Genomic DNA, 27917 nt, shown 5'->3' with positions numbered 1-27917 from the left:
TGGACGGATGCATTCGGGGCCGCTTGTGAGACCCTTCAAACGGAGCTCACAAGCAGAGCCCCGAACGCTAGTGTGAAAGTAGCCTATGGGCTCTTTCACACTTGTGTTGTTTTGTTCCGGCATAGAGTTCCGTCGTCGGGGCTCTATGCCGGAAGAATCCTGATCAGGATTATCCTAATGCATTCTGAATGGAGAGAAATCCGTTCAGGATGCATCAGGATGTCTTCAGTTCCGGACCGGAACGTTTTTTGGCCGGAGAAAATACCGCAGCATGCTGCGCTTTTTGCTCCGGCCAAAAATCCTGAACACTTGCCGCAAGGCCGGATCCGGAATTAATGCCCATTGAAAGGCATTAATCCGGATCCAGCCTTAAGCTAAACGTCGTTTCGGCGCATTACCGGATCCGACGTTTAGCTTTTTCTGAATGGTTACCATGGCTGCCAGGACGCTAAAGTCCTGTTTGCCATGGTAAAGTGTAGTGGGGAGCGGGGGAGCAGTATACTTACCGTCCGTGCGGCTCCCGGGGCGCTTCAGAGTGACGTCAGGGCGCCCCACGCGCATGGATGACGTGATCACATGGATCACGTCATCCATGCGCATAGGGCGCTCTGATGTCATTCTGGAGCGCCCCGGGAGCCGCACGGACGGTAAGTATACTGCTCCCCCGCAACCCACTACTACTACGGCAACCAGGACTTTAATAGCGTCATGGCTGCCATACTGTAGTAACACTGAACGCATTTTGAAGACGGATCCGTCTTCAAATGCTTTCAGTTCACTTGCGGTGTTACAGATCCGGCGGGCACCTCCGGCAAATGGAGTACACGACGGATCCGGACAACGCAAGTGTGAAAGAGCCCTAACTACAAGGGATCCCAGCAGCAGGACTTCCTGTGATTCGCTTAACATAAAGCAAGGCCCTAGTTGGAAGAACCTCTGTAAGTTGCTTCATAGCCATAGTTTACCGCTGTAGTTACTAGTGATGATCAAGCATGCTCGGCTGAACACCAGTTCGGCTTGAGCATCGCGATGCTCGGCACATCGTAGTGTTCGGTCGAATACCGCGTTTGCTCGAGCACCATGCTCGAGTCTCCTCCCCGCACATTTGTTAACTGCGTCCTTATAAAGACTATTGTTGTATCTGGCAGCAATATATATTTTTAGAGCAACCTGCGCTAAAAAGCTTGCAATTTTTTGGCCGCTGCAGACAGCGACATTATCTGCACTATATCTCCTGTGTAACGTGTGTGCGCAGCCTAAAAATATCTGTGACATCCAGTGTACTTTTTCCTTAGATGGTGTCCACTGCGGATAGTTTCATTATCTGCACTACATCTCCTGTATAACGTTTGTGCATCCTAAAAATATCTGTGACATCCAGTGTACTTTTTCCGTAGACGCTGCAGACAGCGACATTATCTGCGCTACAATTCCTGTTTAACGTGTGCGCATACTAAAAATATCTGTGACATACAGTGTACTTTTTACGTAGACGTTGTCCGTTGCTGACAGTTACATTACCTGCGCTACATCTCCTGTATGACATTTGCACATCATAAATATCAGGGGCGTGAACATTAGCAACCTCACCACCACCAGCATGATCCGACACATGGCATCAAAGCACCCTAATAGGTAGGCCGAACGCCTGGGTCCACAATCTGTGTCTGCGGATCACACCACTGCCTCCTCTTCCCCTGAGTTACGTGCTGGCCAATCCCCTGTCCAAGACGCAGGCCAGGATGCCTCTCGCCCTGCACCTGGAACTTCGCAAGCACCATTAGCTAGTACATCCACTTCTTTGTCCCAGCGCAGCGTACAGATGTCCATACCCCAGGCCTTTGAACGAAAGCGCAAATGCCCAGCCACCCACCCACAGGCCATTACACTAAATTTGCACCTTTCAAAATTACTGGCCCTGGAAATGTTGCCATTTAGGCTTGTGGACACTAAGGCTTTCCACAGCCTGAAGGCGGCGGCGGTCCCTTGTTACTCAGTCCCCAGCCGCCAATATTTTCCCGGTGTGCCGTCCCTGCCTTACACCATGCTCTGACTAAAGCAGTTAATGGGAAGGTCCACTTAATGACTGACACATAGACAAGTGCTTGTGGCCAGGGATGCTACATTTCCCTGACGGCACACTGGGTGAATGTTGTGGCGGACGGGAGCGAGTCATACCCTGGGATGGCACAGGTGCTACCGACGCCAAGGATTGCGGGCCCTACTTCTATCAGGATTTCTGCCACCACTTACATTAGTGGCTGCAACCCCCTTCTCCTCCTCCACCTCCTCCTCCACTTCCACCTCTGAATTCTCATCTTGCAGCACCAGTCAATAGCTGGAAGCAGTGTAGCACTGCAGTGGGGAAGTGGCAACAGGCCGTGCTGAAACTAATTTGCTTAGGTGACAAACAGCACACCGCCGCAGAGCTGTGGCAGGGGATAAGGGACCAGACTGAGCTGTGGCTCTTTCCACTCAAACTAGAACCAGGCATGGTTGTGTATGATAATGGCCGTAACTTGTTTGCGGCTTTGGAGCTCGGCAAGCTCACACACAAACCATGCCTAGCCCACGTGTTCAACCTAGTGGTTCAGCGTTTTCTCAAAACCTACCCCAATTTGCCTGAGCTACTGGTGAAGGTGCGCCGCGTGTGTGTCCATTTCTGAAAGTCATCTACAGCTGCCACCGGTCTGGCAACGAATTGCCAGCTCACCGACTGTTGTGCGACGTGAGCACGTGCTGGAACTCTACGTTACACATGTTGGCCAGGCTTTGTGAGCAGCAGAGGGCAGTAGTGGAATACCACCTTCAACATGGTCGTCACCTTTCCAGTCAGCTTCTGCTCTTCACAAGCGGCGAGTGGGCATGGATGTCTGATCTCTGTGAGGTATTACGCAACTTTGAGGAATCAACACAGATGGTGAGCGGCGATGTGTCGCTATTATCAGCGTAACTGTCCCACTTCTGTGTCTACTCAAACGCTCGCTGCTCACAATGGAGGACACTTTGCATGTGGAAGAGGTGGAAATGGGGGAAGACAGTACACAGGGTGATAGCCAGACCACCCTCCATTCGTCTTCTCAGCGCGAATTGGATGATATTGAGGAGGAGGAAGAGCAGGAGACGGTTGCCTCCGCTACAGAGGGTAGTACCCACAGCAGGTTTATTCCATCTGTTCAGCATGGATTGGCTGAAAAGGAGGAAGAGGACGAGGAGATTGAGAGTCATCCTCCTAATGAGGACACCGAAGTCTTGTCTGTTGGGACTCTTGCACACATGGCTGACTTTATGTTATGCTGCCTTTCCTTTGACCCTCGCGTTATACGCATTTTGGCCAACACCGATTACTGGTTGTTCACCCTTCTCGACCCCCGTTACAAAGAGAACTTCTCATCTCTCATTCCTGTAGTGGAGAGTACTAGCAAAATGGTGCAATACCAGAAGGTCCTTGTGGAAAAATTGCTCCAAAAATTTCCAGCTGACAACGCTGGCAGCAGAGTACGTAGTTCCTTGGGCAACCAAAGAGGGGAGACGAGGGGAACACACAGCAGTTCTAACAGAGGCAAGGCAACATTCTCCAAGGCCTAGGACAGTTTAATGAGACCCCGCCAGCAACCTCACCCTGATGCGCGGCCTAGTGTCACAAGGAGAGAAAAGTTTTGGAAGATGGTGAAGGAGTATGTAGCAGACCATGTCAGCCTCCTCAATGATCCCTCTGTGCCTTACAACTATTGGGTGTCCAAACTGGACACTTGGCACAAACTGGCGCTCTATGCCTTGGAGGTGCTGGCCTGCCCTGCCACCAGCGTTTTTTCAGAGCGGGTAATTAGTGCTGCTGGGGGCATAATAACTGATAAGCGCATCCGACTGTCAACTGAAAATGCTGACCAGTTGACTCTTATCAAAATGAACAAGGCCTGGATTGCCCCTGACTTCTCTACTCCACCAGAGGAAAGCGGCTGAACATAAAGGCACTTTAAATGTGGCTTTTATGGTGTATTGAATACACTGTATTCCCATGCACCCCTTCCACCACAAAAAAGGGTATATGGTTCAATCTTCCTTTTCTCGTCCTCCTCCTCCTTCATATCAACATGCTTATTAGGCTGCCCTCGCTCCTAATGTTTTAAAGGGATCAGCTCAGCAGCAGGCCCTCAACCATAATTTGTTCTATGGTCAGCTCAGCAGCAGGCCCTCAACCATCATTATTTCCATTGTCAGCTCAGCAGCAGGCACTAAACCATAATTTTTTTGATGGTCAGCTCAGCAGCAGGCCCTCAACCATAATTTGTTCGATGGTCAGCTCAACAGCAGGCCCTCAACCATCATTATTTTGATGGTCAGCTCAGCAGCAGGCACTCAACCATAATTTTTTCGTTGGTCAGCTCAGCAGCAGGGCCTCCCCCTAATGTTTTAGATGGTCAGCTCGGCAGCAGGCCCTCGTGCCTAATGTTTTTGATGGTCAGCTCAGCAGCAGGCCCTCGCCCATAATTTTTTCGATATCAGATCAGCAGCAGGCACTCTCACCTAATGTTTTAGAAAGTCAGCTCAGCAGCAAACCCTTAACCATAATTTTTTCGATGGTCAGCTCATCAGCAGGCCCTCGTTTATAATTTTTTCCATGGTCAGATCAGCAGCAGGCCCGCGCTACTAATGTTTTAGAGAGTCAGCTCGCCAGCAGACCCTTAACCATAATTTTTTCGATGGTCAGCTCAGCAGCAGGCCCTTGCCCCTAATGTTTTTGAGGGTCACCAGCAGGTCATCAATCATAATTTTTCAAGGGTGTTTATTATGCTCTCCTTTATGTGTAATTTAGGCTGTATTGTAGTGCCGGTTCCTTGAAATTTTTGGCAGCCCTTTCATTTAGTGCATAGGATTTATGAGTGTAGGAGTCCCACTACATGAACATTTGTACCACAATAAGGCCCTCCTTTATGTGATATACAGGTTGTATCTATGTGCCTCTTCCTTGTAATTTTTGGCAGCACTTGCACTTTATATACAAGTAAATATACAGGAAAGAATGTTTCCTAACAATCTTTCCTCTAAAATCGATTTTATCTTTGGTTTGGTGCGTATTATTGTCAGTCTGTAAAAGTGGCGTACTAATCAGACAACATTGTTCCCAAGATGCATCCAGACATCCTCCCCATGCTGTTCCCGAACCATTTCTGACCTTTTACTATGAACCAGACACCTTCCCCTCTTCAGAGGAGGGGTGCCTGGTTTGATGCTCCGATTCTCCAATTGACTTCCATTGTGCTCGGTAGAGCACCCGAGCATCCCGAGGTGTTCTACTTGAACACCCAAGCACTTTGGTGCTTGATCAACACTAGTAGTAACCCAATGTATAAAGTCAATTTTCACCAGTTTTTAGAGGCAATGGAGCATGTTCTAAGTACAGAGGTTATTTTCCCAAAAACTTGCAGTGCGCTACATTTTTCTTTGATTGCAAGCTGCTTATAAGGAATATTGGTTTCTACATAATACTTTATGTGCTACTACAAGAGAGAAAATTCTGGGAATGTATATTTTGTAAACCCTGAAAGGCATTTAGAATTGAATTTGCTTTAATTTAGCATGATAGTTTTCAGTTGCACTGCTATTGTCCAAGTTTCTCAATGTGGGATTTAGGCTTTGCAAAGTAAAGTAAATTATTTAAATATGTGATGCTGGCTAATTTATTATTTTTATATACTACTCAAATTGTATATACGGATAGAGTAGAGTTAACACTCCTATTTTCTGAGATTTCTGAGTTGTGTTATCTAATCTAAGCAAACACATTCAATTGCTTTTCAATGGTTTTTGTCTCAAGATAACGCGATGAGTTAAGAAATTTGAGTTAAGAGCTGTAGTGCTAACCATGTTCCATCTGTATACAGCATTTTAATTTTCTTCATTTAAAAAAAGCATAATTATATGCAAATATAATTTATTACGATTTATTACATTTATGCTTCCATTTGTATTTCATTTACACTTTTCATGTCCTGTTTTGAACATTTTTATTTTTTAAAAGCAATTTATTTTTTCCCTTGAAATTGTGCTGATGATTTAGAAGCATGACAAAAAATGAATACAATGTGTCAAAACTCCAGCAGGGTTGGTTAAATTCATGAGGGAATGAATTAGATACAGCTCATAATAATGTTATTTTGGGCTTTTTATGTTTGAAGCACTAAAGCAAAAAGGAAATTAGTTCTATTAGTTTTCGACTGATTTCTATTCTTATTTTAAAGAGGCTATAAAGTGGTATTTCTCTTGCATTTTACATGACTCCAGGGCTGCTGTTCTCGCCTGTCAGGTCTTTTTAAATCATTTAACATTTACTGGAACAGTTCAACACTATAGAATTTACTGCTCAACAAGCACAGAGTCGAGTCCGCAGCTGCCACTCTCTGCACAGTTATAGACATTACTCACAAGTTTTAAAAGGGAGGAAAATTAAAATATGGAAGCATTTAGAGTTACCTGATAAAGTGGTAGATTTATTATTATTTTTTTACATATTCTAATTTTTTAATTAGTATTTAATGTATTTTTAACAATTTTTTCATTGTAATATCCTTTTTATTGCACCATCTTTAGGTCATAAATTCTATGTCTTATGGATTTCTTTTCTATCGTTACCCTTGATGTTTCTGTATTATAGTAATGGAAACTCAAATGCTATAGGGAAGTTTGAGGTAATTATTGAATACATAAATACATACAATTTATGAATCTCAATCGTGTTACAGGAAAAGAAGGCTGAAAGATATTATATTTACAGTAGTTTGGTTATTATTAGATGGCGGAGGAAAATTTTATTAGGTTGAGTAGTGTTATATATGATAATTCAATACACATGACCTTGTTTTTATAACTGCTTGGAAATATCTATTGGCCGTTAGAAATAATAACGGTAAATAAAGTGATTTAATAACGCATATACTATATTTTATCATACTGTATTAATCGTGTGCATAGTGCTATACAGAAGGGAATTGATATTAGAGTTTCGGTGCTACAAAGTGATGGGCTTAATGCATAATTTAGCAATTCTGCTGATACACATCAGATAATTTGCATGACTTTCAAATGTACTTACAAGAAAATCTCTGAAAAGTCATAGCAATTAGTAGAAAAGGTACTAAATCAAAATTGATTCAGTTAATACTAAATTTATTAAAACCGTGTCTCAAAAAACAGGGCACTTGGCTAGGCCAAAATAAATGCTGGGTTGGACCTAGCACTATTTTCTCCTATTTTGCTTAGTGAAAAAGCGGACGAAAAGGTGGCAACACTGAAGTCAGGCCCACTTTTGGCACAAAAAACACAGTGGTTTCCAAAATATGGCATTCAATCCAAACTGCCTAGATTTTATTTTATGAAATTTTTTTTTACAGTACAAACAAAAGAAAACATTATTACAATATATCTTTAACCCTTTTCCATTTTTGCATTTTTCGTTTTTTTTCTGCCGTTACTACCAATACATTTTTTAATTTTCAGTTCACATAGCCTGAGCCTAAAGATGAGGCTTGTTTTTTGCGGAAAAAGTTGTACTTTTCAATGGCACCATTTTTAATATTGCATAATGTAGTAGGAAGCTGGAAAACAATTCTAAATGGGGTAAAATTTGAGAAAAACACAACTCTGCCAAATTTTTATGGGTTTCGTTTTTACAGTGTTCCCTATGTGGAAAATCTGACCTGTTCCCTTCATTCTACGGGTCTGTACGATTACAGCGATACCACATTTGTATAGTTTCCCTTGTATTTTTAATACTTATGAAAAAATTAAAACTTAGAAAAAACTGATTTTTGCTTTGCATCACCATATTCTGACCGCCGTAACTTTTTTTTTTTTATAGTTATGCCTACAGACCTGTGGAAAGGCTCATTCTTGTGAAGTGATCTGTAGTTTCTACTGATACCATTTTGAAGTCTGTATGCCTTTTGATTTTTTTCCCGTTACGGCGTTCACAGTATAGGATAAATACGTTTATATGTCAATAGTTTGGGCTTTTTGGTACATGGTGGTCCAAATAATCTTTATTTAGGAAAGACACCCAGTTTCTCGAAAAATAAATGACACTTTGCACAGGTGGAAAAAAAATAGGTGAATTTTTTCTGGAAATATTTTGGCTTATTTAAAGAGGTTTTCTGGTTTGCATCAACATCACTTAAAATAATCACTTATGAAGTTAGCTGTAATTTTGTAATATATTTCTTTTGTAATAGATTTAATTACCTTTATTGCGCCAATCTTTTGTTCTGGGCTGTGGTCCAATGACCATGTCCACTCAGTGATAGAGGAGTTTCTATGTAACCAGCTGGGTGGTAGGAGTTATTAACTAGCTGGGCGTTAGTGCTATGGCTGTGGCACAGAAAGGAGAAAAGGAGAAGTGTGTCATGGGTTGGGTTGGATACAGCTCAGTAAGTGCTACATACAGGATGGAAACCAGAGTGATTAGTTTATGTGGTGAAAATGAATCAGGAGAGTCCAAATTGAAAAAAAAAGTATAGGGAAAAATGCATGAGGTAAGTGACTAAATGAGCATGCCTCTTAAAAAGCATAGTAATCCTGATAAACTCCTTTAAGATGAGCCATCACAAACCTGTTACCAGACAGGATGATAAAATACTACTTTGTAGCAATGAGTTCTGTTAAAAATAACACTCCCCTTAATGATTTTATACAGACTTTATTAAGAGGAATTTAGGATCCCTCAAAGTGCAAACACATGCTTGGGTATTGCAAGGCCAAGGACATCATAAAGAATAGAAAGTTAATTAACATCTTAAAGTCAATCATTGTGTGTATTGGATTGAGTTGGTTACTGCAATGTTACTTCGATTGAAATAATTTAGAGCAGTGCTGCAATAACCAGCTTCATTCAGAACACTATGGATGGAGCTGTGTAGTTGCGGGACAGTGTAGTGCAAGGTGTTGGACCCCTGATGATAAGAAGTAGTTGGCACCAGTATTAAAGGACAGGAAGTGCCTTTTAGGTAATAGGAAGATTGACAAAACCTAATCTTATACAAAAAAGAATAATGTTAAACCTCATCTGCAACTTCTTTGCCCAAGCCTCCAATCTATCCAGATCCCTTGGTAGCAGTATACTGTCCTCTGTAGTATATATATATATATATATATATATATATATATATATATATATACTATGTGTGTGTATATATAAATATTGTGAGACAGTGACAGGTCTCACGCAGGTTAGAGGCAAGGAAGGGGTGGATAGTGCGGTCCACACCCCTGTTCCACCACAGGTGAGACAAGCTGGATGTAATCAGCCTGGCATAAAGCACCTCCCAGGGTGTCAGAAGGGGGGAGTGTGTTACCTGTGGACAGAGGCCTAGAGGCTCTGTCTGTGTGGTCTCAGCTGGGCAAGGCTGAGGGACCACAAGGCTGGGAGATAGCCTGGAGTTGGGGGACGCAGCGACGCCTGGGAGGGTCGCAGGGCCATAGTCAGGCAGACTACTGATCCCCAATCCCCCACAAGAAATACTGAACTGGAGACAGTGGGCGTACTGTGCTCTGTACAGCCAGGAGGCTGTGGGACATTGGCTGACAAAGCCGCATGAGTTCACAGGGTGTGAACTGGGACCTAGGTGAGTCAGGAAACTTTATGTTTAGTTAGAGCCTGGACGGGCGAGTGTTTATTATTTTGTCATTTTGTTGTTGCTGGTGTTGCACAATAAATACACTGTTTGGACCTGAAACCTGGTGTCCTAAAGGCGTATCTGTGAGACTGACCCCCGGAGAAGAGCTAACCCCCCACAATATATATATATATTCCAGAAAACGGACAGCACATCGTGGGTCATGTGGATGGTCAGGTGATCAATCACGTGACCTGGGTGGCGTCTCCTGGCTCTGTCTGTTTGAGTTGCGGTTGCTAGATTTCTGGACATGCGCGGTCTGACTTGGAGGACGCGGATTTTGGCGCCGCTATTCTGTCCCCGCTGAGCGAGTTTTTATCTTTATTAACTATAGCTATTGCTAACACTTATACACAGGTGATGTAACACTATTTTAATGAGTACAATTTACACAGTTTATGGTATATGTTTGTACTAATTAGGAATATTATTGATTTGCACATTGGAACACATCATGTAAACTATATTATTGATACATTGTTCACTATATAAAGATATTGCATGTATTTTTGCACTTGTTTTTATGATTATATTATTTATTAATTGTTTATCACTTGATTTGCTGCTATGTATTCTGGGTATATATACTCCTGTGAATCACCATGTTTTATGCTTGATAAAGACTGCATTGAGCGGTTGAAACGTTGCAGAGGGGTAATAAAGGGTCCATCATTTTTTCACTTTACGTCTGGAGTGCTGCCTCATCATTTTAACGTGTGTGTATATATATATATATATATATATATATATATATATACAGTACAGACCAAAAGTTTGGACACACCTTCTCATTCAAAGAGTTTTCTTTATTTTCATGACTATGAAAATTGTAGATTCACACTGAAGGCATCAAAACTATGAACTTTGAACATGTGGAATTATATACATAACAAACAAGTGTGAAACAACTAAAAATATGTCATATTCTAGGTTCTTCAAAGTAGCCACCTTTTGCTTTGATTACTGCTTTGCACACTCTTGGCATTCTCTTGATGAGCTTCAAGAGGTAGTCCCCTAAAATGGTTTTCACTTCACAGGTGTACCCTGTCAGGTTTAATAAGTGGGATTTCTTGCCTTATAAATGGTGTTGGGACCATCAGTGGCGTTGAGGAGAAGTCAGGTGGATACACAGCTGATAGTCCTACTGAATAGACTGTTAGAATTTGTATTATGGCAAGAAAAAATCAGCTAAGTAAAGAAAAACGAGTGGCCATCATTACTTTAAGAAATGAAGGTCAGTCAGTCAGCCGAAAAATTGGGAAAACTTTGAAAGTAAGGGCTATTTGACCATGAAGGAGAGTGATGAGGTGCTGCGCCAGATGACCTGGCCCCCACAGTCACCGGACCTGAACCCAATCGAGATGGTTTGGGGTGAGCTAGACCGCAGAGTGAAGGCAAAAGGGCCAACAAGTGCTAAGCATCTCTGGGAACTCCTTCAAGACTGTTAAAAGACCATTTCAGGGGACTACCTTTTGAAGCTCATCAAGAGAATGCCAAGAGTGTGCAAAGCAGTAATTAAAGCAAAAGGTGGCTACTTTGAAGAACCTAGAATATGACATATTTTCAGTTGTTTCACACTTGTTTGTTATGTATATAATTCCACATGTGTTAATTCATAGTTTTGATGCCTTCATAGTCATGAAAATAAAGAAAACTCTTTGAATGAGAAGGTGTGTCCAAACTTTTGGTCTGTACTGTATATACAGTAGAAACCAAAAGTTTGGACACACCTTCTCATTCAAAGAGTTTTCTTTATTTTCATGACTATGAAGGCATCAAAACTATGAATTAACACATGTGGAATTATATACATAACAAACAAGTGTGAAACAACTGAAAATATGTCATATTCTAGGTTCTTCAAAGTAGCCACCTTTTGCTTTGATTACTGCTTTGCACACTCTTGGCATTCTTTTGATGAGCTTCAAGAGGTAGTCCCCTGAAATGGTCTTCCAACAGTCTTGAAGGAGTTCCCAGAGATGCTTAGCACTTGTTGGCCCTTTTGCCTTCACTCTGCGGTCCAGCTCACCCTAAACCATCTCGATTGGGTTCAGATCCCGTGACTGTGGAGGCCAGGTCATCTGGCGCAGCACCCCATCACTCTCCTTCATGGTCAAATAGCCCTTACTTTCAAAGTTTTCCCAATTTTTCGGCTGATTGACTGACCTTAATTTCTTAAAGTAATGATGGCCACTCGTTTTTCTTTACTTAGCTGATCTTTTCTTGCCATAATACAAATTCTAACAGTCTATTCAGTAGGACTATCAGCTGTGTATCCACCTGACCTCTCCTCAACGCAACTGATGGTCCCAACCCCATTTATAAGACAAGAAATCCCACTTATTTAACCTGACAGGGCACACCTGTGAAGTGAAAACCATTTCAGGGGACTACCTCTTGAAGCTCATCAAGAGAATGCCAAGAGTGTGCAAAGCAGTAATCAAAGCAAAAGGTGGCTACTTTGAAGAACCTAGAATATGACATATTTTCAGTTGTTTCACACTTGTTTGTTATGTATATAATTCCACATGTGTTAATTCATAGTTTTGATGCCTTAGTGTGAATCTACAATTTTCATAGTCATGAAAATAAAGAAAACTCTTTGAATGAGAAGGTGTCCAAACTTTTGGTCTGTACTGTATATATACACACATACAGTATACTGTCATCTTCCGTGTTAATTACTTTACACAGTTTTGTGTCATCTGCAAAAAAATGTATTTGACTGTGCAAGCCTTCTACAAGATCATTAACCTCTTCAGGACATAGGGCGTACAGATACGCCCTGATGTCCTGGTACTTAAGGACACACGGTGTACCTGCACGCCCTGTGTATTTCCGATCACCGCTGCGCGGCGGGTGGTGATCGGAAGCCGGTGCCTGCTCAAATCATTGAGCAGGCACCTCGGCTAAAGGTGCGGCTTTTTATGGGGCGGGCGGCGGCGGAAGCCTTCCTGTGACTTGCCTGTGAGATCCAGCCCCCTGGATCTCACAGGCCGGAAGCTGTTTGAGTAATACACACAGTATTACTCATACAGCCAATGCATTGCAATACAGAAGTATTGAAATGCATTGTAAAGGATTAGACCCCCAAAAGTTGAAGTCCCAAAGTGGGACAAAAAATAAAGTGAAAAACAAAGATGAAAAAATAAAGTTTTTCCCCCAAAAAATTAAAAGTTTCAAGTAAAAATAAACAAAAACGTAATTTTCCCCAAATAAAGTAAAAAATAGGGGGAAAAAATAGACATATTAAGTATCGCCGCATGCGTATCGACCGGCTCTATAAAATATCACATGATCTAACCCCTCAGATGAACACCGTAAAAAATAAAAAATAAAAACTGTGCTAAATAAACCATTTATTTTTCACCTTACATCACAAAAAAGTACAACAGCAAGTGATCAAAAAGGCGTACGCCCACCAAAATAGTACCAATCTAACCGTCACCTCATCCCGCAAAAAATAAGCCCCTACCTGAGACAATCGCCCAAAAAAAAAAAAAACTATGGCTCAGAATATGGAGACACTAAAACATAATTTTTGGGGTTTTAAAAAAGCTGTTATTGTGTAAAACTTACATAAATAAAAAAAAGTACACATATTAGGTATCGCCACGTCCGTATCGACCGGCTCTATAAAAATATCACATGACCTAACCCCTCAGATGAACACCGTAAAAAAATAAAAAATAAAAACTGTGCTAAATAAACCATTTTTTGTCACCTTACATCACAAAAAGTGTAATAGCAAGCGATCAAAAAGTCATATGCACCCCAAAATAGTGCCAATCAAACCGGCATCTCATTCCGCAAAAATCATACCCTACCCAAGATAATCACCCAAAAACTGAAAAAACTATGGATCTCAGACTATGGAAACACTAAATCATGATTTTTTTTTGTTTAAAAAATGAAATCATTGTGTAAAACTTACATAAATAAAAAAAAGTATACATATTAGGTATTTGCTGTGTCCGTAATAAGTTACTCTATAAAAAATATCACATGACCTAACCCCTTTAGGTGAACACTGCAAAAAAAAAAAAAAAAAGGAGTAAAAAAAGCTATTTTCTGTAATCTTACATCACAAAAAAGTGTAATAGCAAGTGATCACAAAGTCATATGCACCCCAAATTAGTGCCAATCAAACCGTCATCTCATCCTGCAGAAAATGAGACCCTACCTAAGATAATCGTCCAAAAACTGAAAAAACTATGGCTCTCAGACTATGGAGACACTAAAACATGATTTATTTTTTGTTTAAAAAATGAAATCACTGTGTAAAATTTACATAAATAAAAAAATTGTATACATATTAGGTATCACCGCGTCCTTGACAACCTGCTCTATAAAAATACCACATGATCTAACCTGTCAGATGAATGTTGTAAATAACAAAAAAAAAGGTGCCAAAACAGCTATTTCTCGTTACCTTGCCTCACAAAAAGTGTAATATAGAGCAACCAAAAATCATATGTACCCTAAACTAGTACCAACAAAACTTCCACCCTATCCTGTAGTTTCTAAAATGGGGTCACTTTTTTGGAGTTTCTACTCTAGGGGTGCATCAGGGGGGCTTCAAATGGACATGGTGTCAAAAAACCAGTCCAGCAAAATCTGCTTTCCAAAAACCGTATGGCATTCCTTTCCTTCTGCGCCCTGCCGTGTGCCCGTACAGCAGTTTACAACCACATATGGGGTGTTTCTGTAAACTACAGAATCAGGGCCATACATTTTGAGTTTTGTTTGGCAGTTAACCCTTGCTTTGTAACTGGAAAAAAAAATATTAAAATGGAAAATCTGCCAAAAAAGTAAAATTTTGAAATTGTATCTCTATTTTCCATTAATTCTTGTGGAACACCTAAAGGGTTAACAATGTTTGTAAAATCAGTTTTGAATACCTTGAGGGGTGTAGTTTCTAGAATGGGGTCATTTTTGGCTGGTTACTATTATGTAAGCCTCACAAAGTGACTTCAGACCTGAACTGGTCCTTATAAAGTTGGTTTTTGAAAATTTCTGAGAAATTTCAAGATTTACTTCTAAACTTCTAAGCCTTGTAACGTCCCCCAAAAATAAAATGTCATTCCCAAAATGATCCTAACATGAAGTAGACATATGGGGAATTTAAAGTAATAACTATTTTTGTAGGTATTACTATGTATTATAGAAGAAGAGAAATTGAAACTTGGAAATTTGCAAATTTGGTATTCTTTTATAAATAAAAATGATTTTTTTTATTCCATTTTACCAGTGTCATGAAGTACAATATGTGACGAAAAAATGGCCTGGATAATTCAAAGCGTTTTAAAGTGATCACCACCTAAAGTGACACTGGTCAGATTTGCAAAAAATGGCCTGGTCCTTAAGGTGAAATAAGGCTGTGTCCTTAAGGAGTTAATAAATATATTGAAGAGAATAGGTCCTAATACTGACCCCTGTGGTACCCCACTACTGACAGTGACCCAATCTGAGTGTGTTCCATTAATAATCACCCTGTGTTTTCTATCACTAAGCCAGTAACTTACCCACATACAGACATTTTCTAATTGTATGTACTAACCTTTTATGTTTTACAGTATCGAATTATATGGAGAAGTCAAGATATATGACATCAAGTCTAGAACTTATCTCCTCATAGAAACCGATTAAATTAGTTTGATATGTCCGATCCCTCATGAAGCCATGCTAATAAGGTGTTATTCGCTTATTTTCATTGAGATATTCCAAAATAGCATCTTTTAGAAAACCCTAAAACAGTTTACCCACAAAAGATGTTAAGCTTACTGGGCTATAGTTTCCGGGCTCTGTTTTTGATCCTTCTTTGAATATAGGTACTCCATTAGCTATGCGCCAATCCTGTGGAACTCTCCCTGTCATTAGAGAGTCCTTAAATATCAGAAATAAAGGTCTGTCTATTGCATAACTTAAATCTCTTAGGATATGGGGGTGAATGCCATCTGGACCTGGTGATTTGTCTATTTTATTCTTTTTAAGACACAGATGCACTTCATGGGTCAGACATGGCACTTTTAATGGGGAGGTTATTTTTACATCTGCATATATTTTATCTGCATTTCATCTGACAGTTTATTTTCCTCAGTAAATACAGTGGAGAAAAAAATATTTAATAGCTTCGCTTTCTGCTCATCATTTTCTACAACTCCTCCCTCAGCCTCAGCACTCTACAGTGAGTGGTTTAAGCTTTTTACAATTTATTTAATTGAAAAACATTTTAGGGTTGTATTTATTCGCTTTGGCAATGAATCTCTCTGTCTCCAGCTTGGCTTCTTTATCTGTCTTTTACATATTCAATTTTTTCCTTATAGTTTTTCAATGCTTCCTCGCTCCCTTCCTGTTTTAGTGATTTAAATGCTTAGTTTTTGTCATTCATTGCTCCCCTTACATTTCTGTATATCTACATTTATTTTTTTCTTGCTCCTTATCTTTTTAATAACATATGGTATGTACCTCTCACAATAACAGTTTAGGATGCCTTTAAAAATATCACATTTTGTGGCTGCCTTCCTATTCCCGAGGACATTGTCCAGTTAGTAAGGCTAATGGCCTCTATTAGCTTATCAAATTGGGTTCTTTGAAAGTTTGGTGTTTTTGTGCCTCCCTGAAAATGACAATTGGAAGGTTATTATTTTATGGTCACTATTTCCCAGGTGTCCCCCAACCTGCACATCTGTTGTTCTGTCAGGTCTATTGGTTAGTACTAAGTCCAGTATGGCTGTCCCTCTTGTCTTTGGTTATTGCCAAGAACCTGTTTCCTTTATGAGATATACAGGTTTCAGTTTCCCAGTCTATATCTGGGTAGTTGAAGTCCCCCATAATAACGACCTCATTATGATTTACCGCCTCATCTATCTCATTTAGTGGTATATCCTTTGCGAACTCTGGTATATTAGGTGGCTTATAATAAACTCCTATCAGTATTTTATTATTGTTTTTGGCTCCATGTATTTCTACTCCACATGTTCATGGCCCCTTACTATCATGCCCCTCATAAATTCACGGACTTTGGGCTTTAGACAGGACTTTACATAAAGGTAAACGCTTCCCTCTCTTCGATTTTGACGATCCTTTCTAAACAGACTGTAACCCTTTACATTAACTGCCCAGTCATAGCTATCATCCAGCCATGTCTCAGTTATTCATTCACTACCAAACTTTCAAACTAATGAATTAAGTAACATCATATAACCTAGAGCAACCTGGTAGTTTAAAATTCTGGGTCTGGAAAGTGATAAAATAGCACTCAAGATTAGAGACACACAACTCAAGGGCACAGTACAGCTTGTCAATTTCAGTGAAGGTCTTTTCCCTTGTCATATCAGATCACACAAAGTACTAGTCAATTTGAAATTCCAATCAGAGAGGGAATCACTGGAGGGATTTGGAAAAAGTCCAAGAACTGTGACCTGTTGGTCCTATGTTTATGCACATTTATTAGCATCTTACTGAAAAAAACAGAAGGGAGGAACATAGTAAGGAAAGCCCAACTACTGAGTTAGCATTGCTAGCTGAGGACAGTTGACTGACAAGAGTTTACCATGATCTACTGTTATGTCCTTTTCAGTTGAACGCAAACCATAGTACACGTTACATTACACTGGGCTCCACACTGTCTTTCAACTACCTTAAACCGAAATTGTCAGCTGCAAAACACCCCCATCTAGAGTAAGCTGTGTATAATGTAAATGGTGCTGAGTCCAATTATGTGATTTTTTTTTTTTGATCTTCACACTCACTTGCATTCTCTCACATGCATTCTGATGCTGTGCTCCCACAGACCAGCATTAATTGCATTGAGTGGACTCCCATCATTATAGAAAGATACATCAGGATGGGGGGCGGTGAATGCAAATCATTCTGTGCAGGCTCTGTACTCACCAGTTCCTGGTCTTCTCCTGCAGGCTCTGCATGCTGTGCTGTGACCAGCACAGCATTGCAGGAAGACCAGGAACAGAGCTTGATCTCAGGAGTGCCTGCGATGTCCAGAAACGGAGAGATGAGTTGATTTATTTTTTTTTATGTCTGATTAACATGGGGGTCTGATCTGAGGTCTGATTGGGGGGTCTTAAAAAAATTGGGGGTCTGATCTGAGGTCTGAATGGGGTCTTATTAACATTGGTAGTCTGATATGAGGTCTAATCGGGGACCTTATAAACATTGGAGGGGTGATCTGAGGTCTGATTGGGTGTCTTGTTAAAATTGTGGGTCTGAGCTGAGATCTGAGTGGGGTTTTTATTAACATTAGGGGTCTAATGGGGGCTCTGAGCTGAGGTCTGATTAACATTGGGGTCTGATTCGAGGTCTAATTGTTCTGGTACCTTTAAGTGATGTAGCACAATATGGGATCCAGGTCTTAGGGAGAGTTAACATTGCAGTTTCATTTTCTGTGGTGCGGACTGAATCTTGCGGATGGCGGACCCATACAAGTGAATGTGTCCACATCCGCAAACAGCAGCCGTACGACTGGTGCCCGTGCATTGCAAACCTTTCGTGTGCATGAGCCCTTATGCACATTTGCAAATGAACTGACCCCCTTGAGTGGGGACAGAGGGAATAAAACTTAGCATTTAATAAATAATGTTTAGAATAAATGGCGTAACAAAAAAGTACAAAACACACATAAAAGACAGGCCCAAGTGTTACCAATATAGAAAAGGAACGCTCTCAACCGTGATGAACAGAACCAGAGGAATTCGTCAGGCAGGGACTAGCGCAGAAACCTGGGAGAAGGCGTCATCTTTTTCTTGTTCTTTTCTATAGGTAATTGCTGGAAGCCATGCACCGTGGTGTCAGTTGCTGTAGGCGTAGGCAGATGTCGGGGATGAATAGCCCAATTGAGACCCTGTAACAGGGAGGGGGCTAATGAGGCCCTGCCTACCTACACAGAGTTCTTGCCCCGCAAGGAGCGACCCCGTCCGGATACCTGTCCCTGTCGGGGGCCGGTATCCCTGATAAACCCTAAAGAAATTTTCCTGACGTGTCACGTTTCATTAACAATTTCATCAGGGGAAGTACATAATAAAGGGAAACAGGCAAACCAGGCCTGTGGTCAAAGACAAAAATAGCAACAAAAAAGCCAAAAGGGGCTGGTGGTTCTGAGCTAGGCTGGGCTGGTTAGAGCTAGTATAGCTCAAAAACAGATAGCAAGGTGGACCAGTGGGGCCATCCAGAGCTCAGAAACACAACAAAAAGTGAAGACGAATTCCTCTGGTCGTGTTCATCACGGGTGAGAGCGTTCCTTTTCTATATTGGTAACACCGTGCCATTGTCTAGGCCCACTTGGGCCTGTCTTTTATGTGTGTTTTGTACTTTTTTGTTACGCCATTTATTCTAAACATTATTTATTAAATGCTAAGTTTTATTCCCTCTGTCCCCACTCAAGGGGGTCAGTTCATTTGCCTTTGTCTCTTGGGAGTATCTAGGATAAGCCTTCACTGAGCTACACCTAATTGATTTTCTTATGCACATTTGGCAATCATTTTAGCCTTTTCCTATATTTCTGAAATTGTTTTTTTAGACAGAAAAAAAGTACTGCATGTAAAAAAAACGGATCTCAGATGGATAAAACAGGTGCCAAACGTGCATAACTGATGCACATACTCTTTTTTTTTTACAGGATCCTGTTTTTTTCCAGTTCTTCTGACCGCTCAGAAGAACAGAAATGAAACTGTGATGTTAACTCTCCCTTAGGTCTCATGCTGACTGTAGCAGCTCCGTGCCATTAATTATGGCCTGCAAACAGCGGCCGTGTGCGCACCGTTTAACGGATGCAGACGCACTCACTTGAACGGAAGGCCACGGAAGCACTAAAGAGTGCTTCAATGGCATTTAGGTCTGTGTCTCTGAACCACAAAAAAAATAATAAAATTTTTTGCAGTGCAGATGGAAAGCAGACCCATACAATGCATGGCACGGTTGGCATACGTTTGTGTGCATGAGCCCTTAAGGGTACTTTAATACAAAATATTTAATAGGGTAGGGGTTTATTGATTTTAAAATACACCTGGCTGGCGCAGATGGGTGAAGACCCATTTAACTTGAATGGGTCCATGATCCGTCCGCACTGTAAAAAAATGTAATATGTTATATTTTTTTTGCGGTGCGGAGGCACGGACAGAAACCCCACGGAATCACTCCATAGTGCTTCTTTGGCCTTCCGCTCTGTGCCTCCGCACCGTATCTTCTAGATTGCAGAAGTGAATGGGTCCACATCCATGATATGGTGCACACATGGCCGGTGCCCGTATATTGCAGGCCGCAATGCGGGCATCGGCCAACAATGGTCTTGTGCATGAGCCCTAAATGTATTTATTAATACAAACTCCAATTTTTGGTGCAAACTGGTGCACATGAACAGCAGTCATAAATGCAGTTCTATAGACAGGAGCAGGTCTACCCTTCTCAGCAAGTCTCAGCTACATGCTCTATCTTGATAAAATTGGAAAAAATGTAGCAAAAGAAATTAACGAATCATATGACAATTTTGATCAATGTCCCCCATTGTAATTTAAATATACTTTTTTTTTTTTTATAAAACTTTATGGGTCATATAGCAAGGTCAGTATCTCCCAGTATGCAACTATGGGAAATTATGGGAAAATGGTTAAAGAAGAATTGAAAATATATCTGAATAAAGAGAAACCCAGATAATTCCAGCTGTAGTTCTTTTTGACAAAATTAATGAGGTTACTCATCTCGCCTCAGGTAAAATCCAGGTTATTGATGTCATTAACAGTGACAGCACATGTTAGGCACTGAATGAATAATCAGGTAATAATGGGATTAATTGGTATTCTAGAAGTAACCTGAAATGAATAGACAAACTGAAATACGAGTTAATAATCAGAGAGATTGCTAATCCATTGGTAGTAAAGATAGCTTTACACCACTTAACAGAAAACGAAAAATGAAGTTTTTTCCAAAATGTTTGTTTTTGTATTTTTGTGTTTTATGTTTTTTAAGGGAATAATCTTCACTCCTTGCAGATAGAACTAATACATTTTTTTTTTAACAGCAAGAATGACCAATTTATTTAACTAGCTATCAAATATATGAGCTTTTATTAAATTTTACTAAAGATTTACTGAATTACCTACAATCAAATAGTAGGATAAAATTGTTTTTGAAAATGCTTAATCAAAGAAGTAATATTCACCTTACCGATTCCCGGCTGCTCTTGTTCCAACACTTCCTGGAACCCCTGCCTCTACTTCCTGTGGTGTTGCAACCGATCACCACCCCAGCATTGACCTGCTACTGCCACTGATTGTCTACAGCAGTCATATGTCTGGTTCTAGAGCAGAAAGTAGAGACCAGCAGAGGGCACTGAAATGGTTGTTTTGAGAGCAGCGGGGCACTGGTGAGGTGATCGTTCTACTTCTTTTTTTTTTAAAGAGGACCTCTCCTGACATGTCTGTTTTAGTAACTATTGGAGTTCCCCTCAAAATAACAATTCTGGAGCATCGATTTTTATGACTCTGTGGTGTGCCATTCCTACCAGCACCCCCAGTCTGCTGATTGGATAGTGTCCGACTGTGCAGAGACAGCCTCCCCCCCCCCCCAAACTGGTGTTACCTACAGTAGACATTTATTGCAGACTGTTGGAAACTCATTTAAAAACCTTGCAGGAATAATAAAGGAATACCGTAGGACAACATAGAGTCCTAGGAACAGATTCTCCAGAATTGCTATTACATGGGGAACACAAGTAATTACTAAACCGGACATGTCACGAGAGGTGACAGCTTCTCTTTAAGTCATTCTTAATGTTTTTTTATTTTTTTATTTGGCTGGAAATCCCCTTTAATCACATTATTACAGCTTCTTTTTGCACTGAACTGCTCACATAGAGCAACTATCCCTCTCTATGCTATGTATATAACATGGAAGCACTGATTCTGGAGGAAAATATCTCCATTACTGTACAAAGTATGAAACAGAGCCTATAGAGCACAACATTGCGGCTGCAATGCTGTGTACCAGGGAACCATTTGTCCTTTGTCCATTGTCTAATAGGCTCTAACTTGTACGTGAGTGTTTGTTTAGACTGATGGGAAGGTGATGGGATACAATTTAATGGAATTGTCACTTTTAACAAACCTTTTTTTTAGAAGAATCCACTAAAAGGAAGTTACTGGCAGGTGTCTAGTGTTGATCGAGCACCAAAGTGCTGGGGTAGAACACTTTGCGATGCTCTACTGAGCACCCGAGCACAATGGAGGAACCCCAGGCAGAGGGTAGGATGTCGGGACTCTAGTTTTTTCTAGTGTTTTTTTACACTATTTCAGGTTAAATCGATTCGCACTTTTGCCCCACCTATTTAAGAGACGACCACCCTAAGTTGGTACATGTAGGTGTGTGTGCTCCCCCTCCCACCAGTTGCTGCTGCACATGGAGGTAACTAGGAGCAGCACACTATATGTGTGGGGTCTGCGCTCCTGAACGTAAATGCATAACGGCATAGGCAGGTTTAGCATAGGACTCGTCTGAACTGAGACCACATTGTCGCTTGGTAGGTGGGCTTAGATGTGTTTTGATCAAAATGTATTGACCAAGTGTCTCAGATTTATCAATAGAGTGAGGGCTTAGTCCATATGTTATGTTTGCATCTATTATTATAGTGCATTATTTTCTGTGACTCTAAAAATGTAGCCATGTACATCCGCATCATTCATTGTCTTATTGTGCAGGATGTTTTATATATTTTTTTCCGTGATTTAAATCGATTCGCTACCACGAAGCAAGAGGAAATTCAGCTTTGCAGCAAATCGAATTTATCCTGAAATTCTAATTAAGTAAATAATAATATAATAATGATAATAATAATAATAATAATAGATGAAATAAAAGCAGTTACAAATATGTCTCCAAAAGCAATAAAATGATTGTAAAGAATCAGACAAACATGGCTGCTTTCTTCCAGGAGCAGCCATTATACTGGACCATGGGTTGCGGCATTGCTGCTCGGTTACTCTGAAATTAATGATCAGCGGCAATACTGACCCAGTCTGAAGATGTGTGATGCTGGTTTGGATTAAAGTAGTCATGTTGTTTAGCACTGCATCCCCTTTTCTGATTTTCCCTGGAAAACACTGCCCCTGCTACCTGCTATGCCGGAGGCTGAGGCACAGCCCAATTCAAGTGAGTGGGACCTGCTGTGTAATTTCAGAATATATAAAACACAGACACACATGCACTTTTATCTTGATTGCCTACAGCTAAATGCTGCAATATAGTGCCAAAGGAAACTTCCCTAGAATGCTGCCATGATACCTCTATACAGTAAACAAATAATATGATTAGTGAGGAGCGAATTATTGAAAAGTTTCATTCGGCTGCTTTGCCGAAATTTACAGAAGAAATCACTTTGTGATGAATTACCTTGTCACGAAGCGCATTTCTTTGTAAGTAGTGGGTAAAATGACAGAAAGCGGCAATTGCGCAGCCCCCATCATTGTACTCCTCAGATGCCGTGTTCATAGCTGATGGTAGCATCTGATAAAAATAGCAGAGTGTTAAATGTTTATAAAAAAAAAAATCATATTTACCTGATCAATTTGCTTAAAGATCTGGAGCGAAATATTGTGCGGCCCGTGATCAAGCAAGATGACAGCAGCCGGCCTGTCGTGAGCAAATTTATCAGGTAAGTAAGATTTATTACTTTTTTTTACACTATTTAAAAATCGTTAGTGCTTGTGTAGAACACTTCCCAATGCTTGGGTGCTCTACAGAGCACCCGAGCACAATGGAAGTCAATGGGAAAACCCAAGCATTAAACTAGGCACCTCCTGCTCTGAAGAGGGGAGGGTGTCGGGACTCCAGTTTGGCTTAGGTTGGGAGTTCGAATCCCGGCAGAAACACACACATATATATATATATATATATATATATATATATAGAGAACAAAGAAGTAGGACTGCACTCCAAGATAGTGATAAAATCAGCAAGTGGTTTATTCACCCATAATATGGCAAGTCTTACCATATTATGGGTGAATAAACCACTTGCTGATTTTATCACTATCTTGGAGTGCAGTCCTACTTCTTTGTTCTCTATACCATTGGGGATTGCCGTTACCCTACGTTGGACCTTGCACCCACATGCTGGCTGGTGCTCCCACTGGACTTTTTCTTCTCTATATACAGTGGGGGAAATAATTATTTGACCCCTCACTGATTTTGTAAGTTTGTCCAATGACAAAGAAATGAAAAGTCTCAGAACAGTATCATTTCAATGGTAGGTTTATTGTAACAGTGGCAGATAGCACATCAAAAGGAAAATCGAAAAAATAACTTTAAATAAAAGATAGCAACTGATTTGCATTTCATTGAGTGAAATAAGTATTTGAACCCCTACCAACTAGTGATGTCGCGAACATAAAATTTTCAGTTCGCGAACAGCGAACGAGAACTTCCGCAAATGTTCGCGAACTGGCGAACCGGGCGAACCGCCATAGACTTCAATAGACAGGCGAATTTTAAAACCCACAGGGACTCTTTCTGGCCACAATAGTGATGAGAAAGTTGTTTCAAGGGGTCTAACACCTGGACTGTGGCATGCCGGAGGGGGATCTATGGCAAAACTCCCATGGAAAATTACGTAGTGGACGCAGAGTCGGGTTTTAATCCATAAAGGGCATAAATCAACTAACATTCCTAAATTGTTTGGAATAACGTGCTTTAAAACATCCAGTGTGTGTATACGATCAGGTATGATGTTGTATCGATCAGGTAGTGTAAGGGTTACGCCCGCATCACAGACATTGACAGACCAAACTCCCCTTTTAATGCACCGCAAACAGTTCATTTGCACAACCGCAAACTCCCCATTTGCACAAGGTTGGATACCAAGCTAGCCACGTCCCGGTGATGTCATTGAAGGTTTCTTCCTCCACCCAGCCACGTACAACACCAAGGGTCCCCGAAAGGTCAATTGAATTGATTTTTCGAACGGGGAGATGGTTAAAAAAACGCTGGCTCCCTCCCCTTTGTTTTTATCCACGGTGACTGCGTCTGCGCCGTGCAATTTACTGTCACACCCGATATGAGTGGTATTTTCTGTAGTACTATTCTCATCAGTTTAATCCCTCTAACGTCCCCGACTCCCCAATCTGGGGGCCATTTATTAAACAGATTTTTCGGACGGGGAGATGGTTAAAAAAACGCTGGCTCCCTCCACTCTGTTTTAATCCACGGTGACTGCGTCTGCGCCGTGCAATTTACTGTCACACCCGATATGAGTGGTATTTTCTGTAGTACTATTCTCATCAGTTTAATCCCTCTAACGTCCCCAATCTGGGTGCCATTTATTGAATAGATTTTTCGAACGGGGAGATGGTATCAGTGGTTGGCACTGGCAGTGGGCACACTACAGTCAGTAGAAGCGGGCCTGACACACACTGGCAGCAGGCAAGCAACTGAAATTACACTAAAGTGTAAAAATTAAATGCCTTATTTATCGGCAAGCTACTGTGCCACCCGGTATGAGTGGTTGGCACTGGCAGTGGGCACACTACAGTCAGTGGAAGAGGGCCTGACACACACTGGCAGCAGGCAAGCAACTGAATTTAGACTACTGTCTAAAAATTAAATGCCTTATTTATCGGCAAGCTACTGTGCCACCCGGTATCAGTGGTTGGCACTGGCAGTGGGCACACTACAGTCAGTGGAAGCGGGCCTGACACACACTGGCAGCAGGCAAGCAACTGAATTTAGACTACTGTCTAAAAATTAAATGCCTTATTTATCGGCAAGCTACTGTGCCACCCGGTATCAGTGGTTGGCACTGGCAGTGGGCACACTACAGTCAGTTGAAGTCGGCCTGACACACACTAGCAGCAGGCAAGCAGCTGAAATTACACTAAAGTGTAAAAATTAAATGCCTTTTTTATGCAAAGTCCTGTGCCAGCCGGTATGAGTGGTGGGCACTGGCAGGGGGCACACTACAGTCAGTGGAAGTCAGCCTGACACACACTGGCAGGCAACTAACCTTAGATTAAAGTGTAAAAATTAAGTGCCTATTTTTTAAGCAAAGTCCTGTGCCACTCGGGATGACAGGGGTGGGCACTGGCAGTGGGCACACTACAGTCAGTTGAAGTCGGCCTGACACACACTGGCAGGCAACTAACCTTAGATTAAAGTGTAAAAATGAAGTGCCTTTTTTTTAAGCAAAGTCCTGTGCCACACGGGATGACAGGGGTGGGCACTGGCAGTGGGCACACTACAGTCAGTTGAAGTCGGCCTGACACACACTAGCAGCAGGCAAGCAGCTGAAATTACACTAAAGTGTAAAAATTAAATGCCTTTTTTATGCAAAGTCCTGTGCCAGCCGGTATGAGTGGTGGGCACTGGCAGTGGGCACACTACAGTCAGTGGAAGTCAGCCTGACACACACTGGCAGGCAACTAACCTTAGATTAAAGTGTAAAAATTAAGTGCCTTTTTTTAAGCAAAGTCCTGTGCCACACGGAATGACAGGGGTGAGCACTGGCAGTGGGCACACTACAGTCTGTGGGCCTGCAGCTCCTCACACACAGGCAGGCCAGGCAACTGCAATATGTATATAAAGGAAAAAAAAAAAGCAGACTAATGTTGCAGCCCTAAAAAGGGCTTTTTGGGGTGCTGTCAGGACGCTGTCCTTACAGCAGAGATCAGATGAGTCTTTCAGGACTGGAGTGGACACTGAATTCACTAGCCTAGCTATCGATTTCCCAATTAAATCAGCAGCAGTTACAGTCTCCCTCCTCTCACTAAGACTGCAGCTTCAGAATGAATCTAAAATGGATGCTGTGCAGGAGGTGGGAGGGTCTGGGAGGGAGGGTATGCTGCTGATTGGCTGGAATGTGTCTGCTGACTGTGAGGTACAGGGTCAAAGTTTGCTCAATGATGATGTATAGGGGGCGGACCGAACATCGCATGTGTTCGCCCGGCAGAGGCGAACGCGAACAAGCTATGTTCGCCGGGAACTGTTCGCCGTCGGATAGTTCGGGCCATCTCTACTACCAACCATTAAGAGTTCTGGCTCCCACAGAGTGGTTAGACACTTCTACTCAATTAGTCACCCTCATTAAGGACACCTGTCTTAACTAGTCACCTGTATAAAAGACACCTGTCCACAGAATCAATCAATCAAGCAGACTCCAAACTCTCCAACATGGGAAAGACCAAAGAGCTGTCCAAGGATGTCAGAGACAAAATTGTAGACCTGCACAAGGCTGGAATGGGCTACAAAACCATTAGCAAGAAGCTGGGAGAGAAGGTGACAACTGTTGGTGCGATTGTTCGAAAATGGAAGGAGCACAAAATGACCATCAATCGACCTCGCTCTGGGGCTCCACGCAAGATCTCACCTCGTGGGGTGTCAATGGTTCTGAGAAAGGTGAAAAAGCATCCTAGAACTACACGGGAGGAGTTAGTTAATGACCTCAAATTAGCAGGGACCACAGTCACCAAGAAAACCATTGGAAACACATTACACCGCAATGGATTAAAATCCTGCAGGGCTCGCAAGGTCCCCCTGCTCAGGAAGGCACATGTGCAGGCCCGTCTGAAGTTTGCCAATGAACACCTGAATGATTCAGAGAGTGACTGGGAGAAGGTGCTGTGGTCTGATGAGACCAAAATAGAGCTCTTTGGCATTAACTCAACTCGCTGTGTTTGGAGGAATAAAAATGCTGCCTATGACCCCCAAAACACCGTCCCCACCGTCAAGCATGGGGGTGGAAACATTTTGCTTTGGGGGTGTTTTTCTGCTAAGGGCACAGGACAACTTATTCGCATAAACGGGAATATGGACGGAGCCATGTATCGTGAAATCCTGAGCGACAACCTCCTTCCCTCTGCCAGGAAACTGAAAATGGGTCGTGGATGGGTGTTCCAGCACGACAATGACCCAAAACATACAGCAAAGGCAACAAAGGAGTGGCTCAAGAAGAAGCACATTAAGGTCATGGAGTGGCCTAGTCAGTCTCCGGACCTTAATCCAATCGAAAACCTATGGAGGGAGCTCAAGCTCAGAGTTGCACAGAGACAGCCTCGAAACCTTAGGGATTTAGAGATGATCTGCAAAGAGGAGTGGACCAACATTCCTCCTAAAATGTGCGCAAACTTGGTTATCAATTACAAGAAACGTTTGACCTCTGTGCTTGCAAACAAGGGTTTTTCCACCAAGTATTAAGTCTTTTTTTGTTAGAGGGTTCAAATACTTATTTCACTCAATGAAATGCAAATCAGTT

This window comes from Bufo bufo, chromosome 2 (genome assembly GCF_905171765.1).
Source record: "Bufo bufo chromosome 2, aBufBuf1.1, whole genome shotgun sequence".
Classification (NCBI taxonomy): Eukaryota; Metazoa; Chordata; class Amphibia; order Anura; family Bufonidae; genus Bufo; species Bufo bufo.
Note: the sequence above shows the minus strand (reverse complement) of the source record.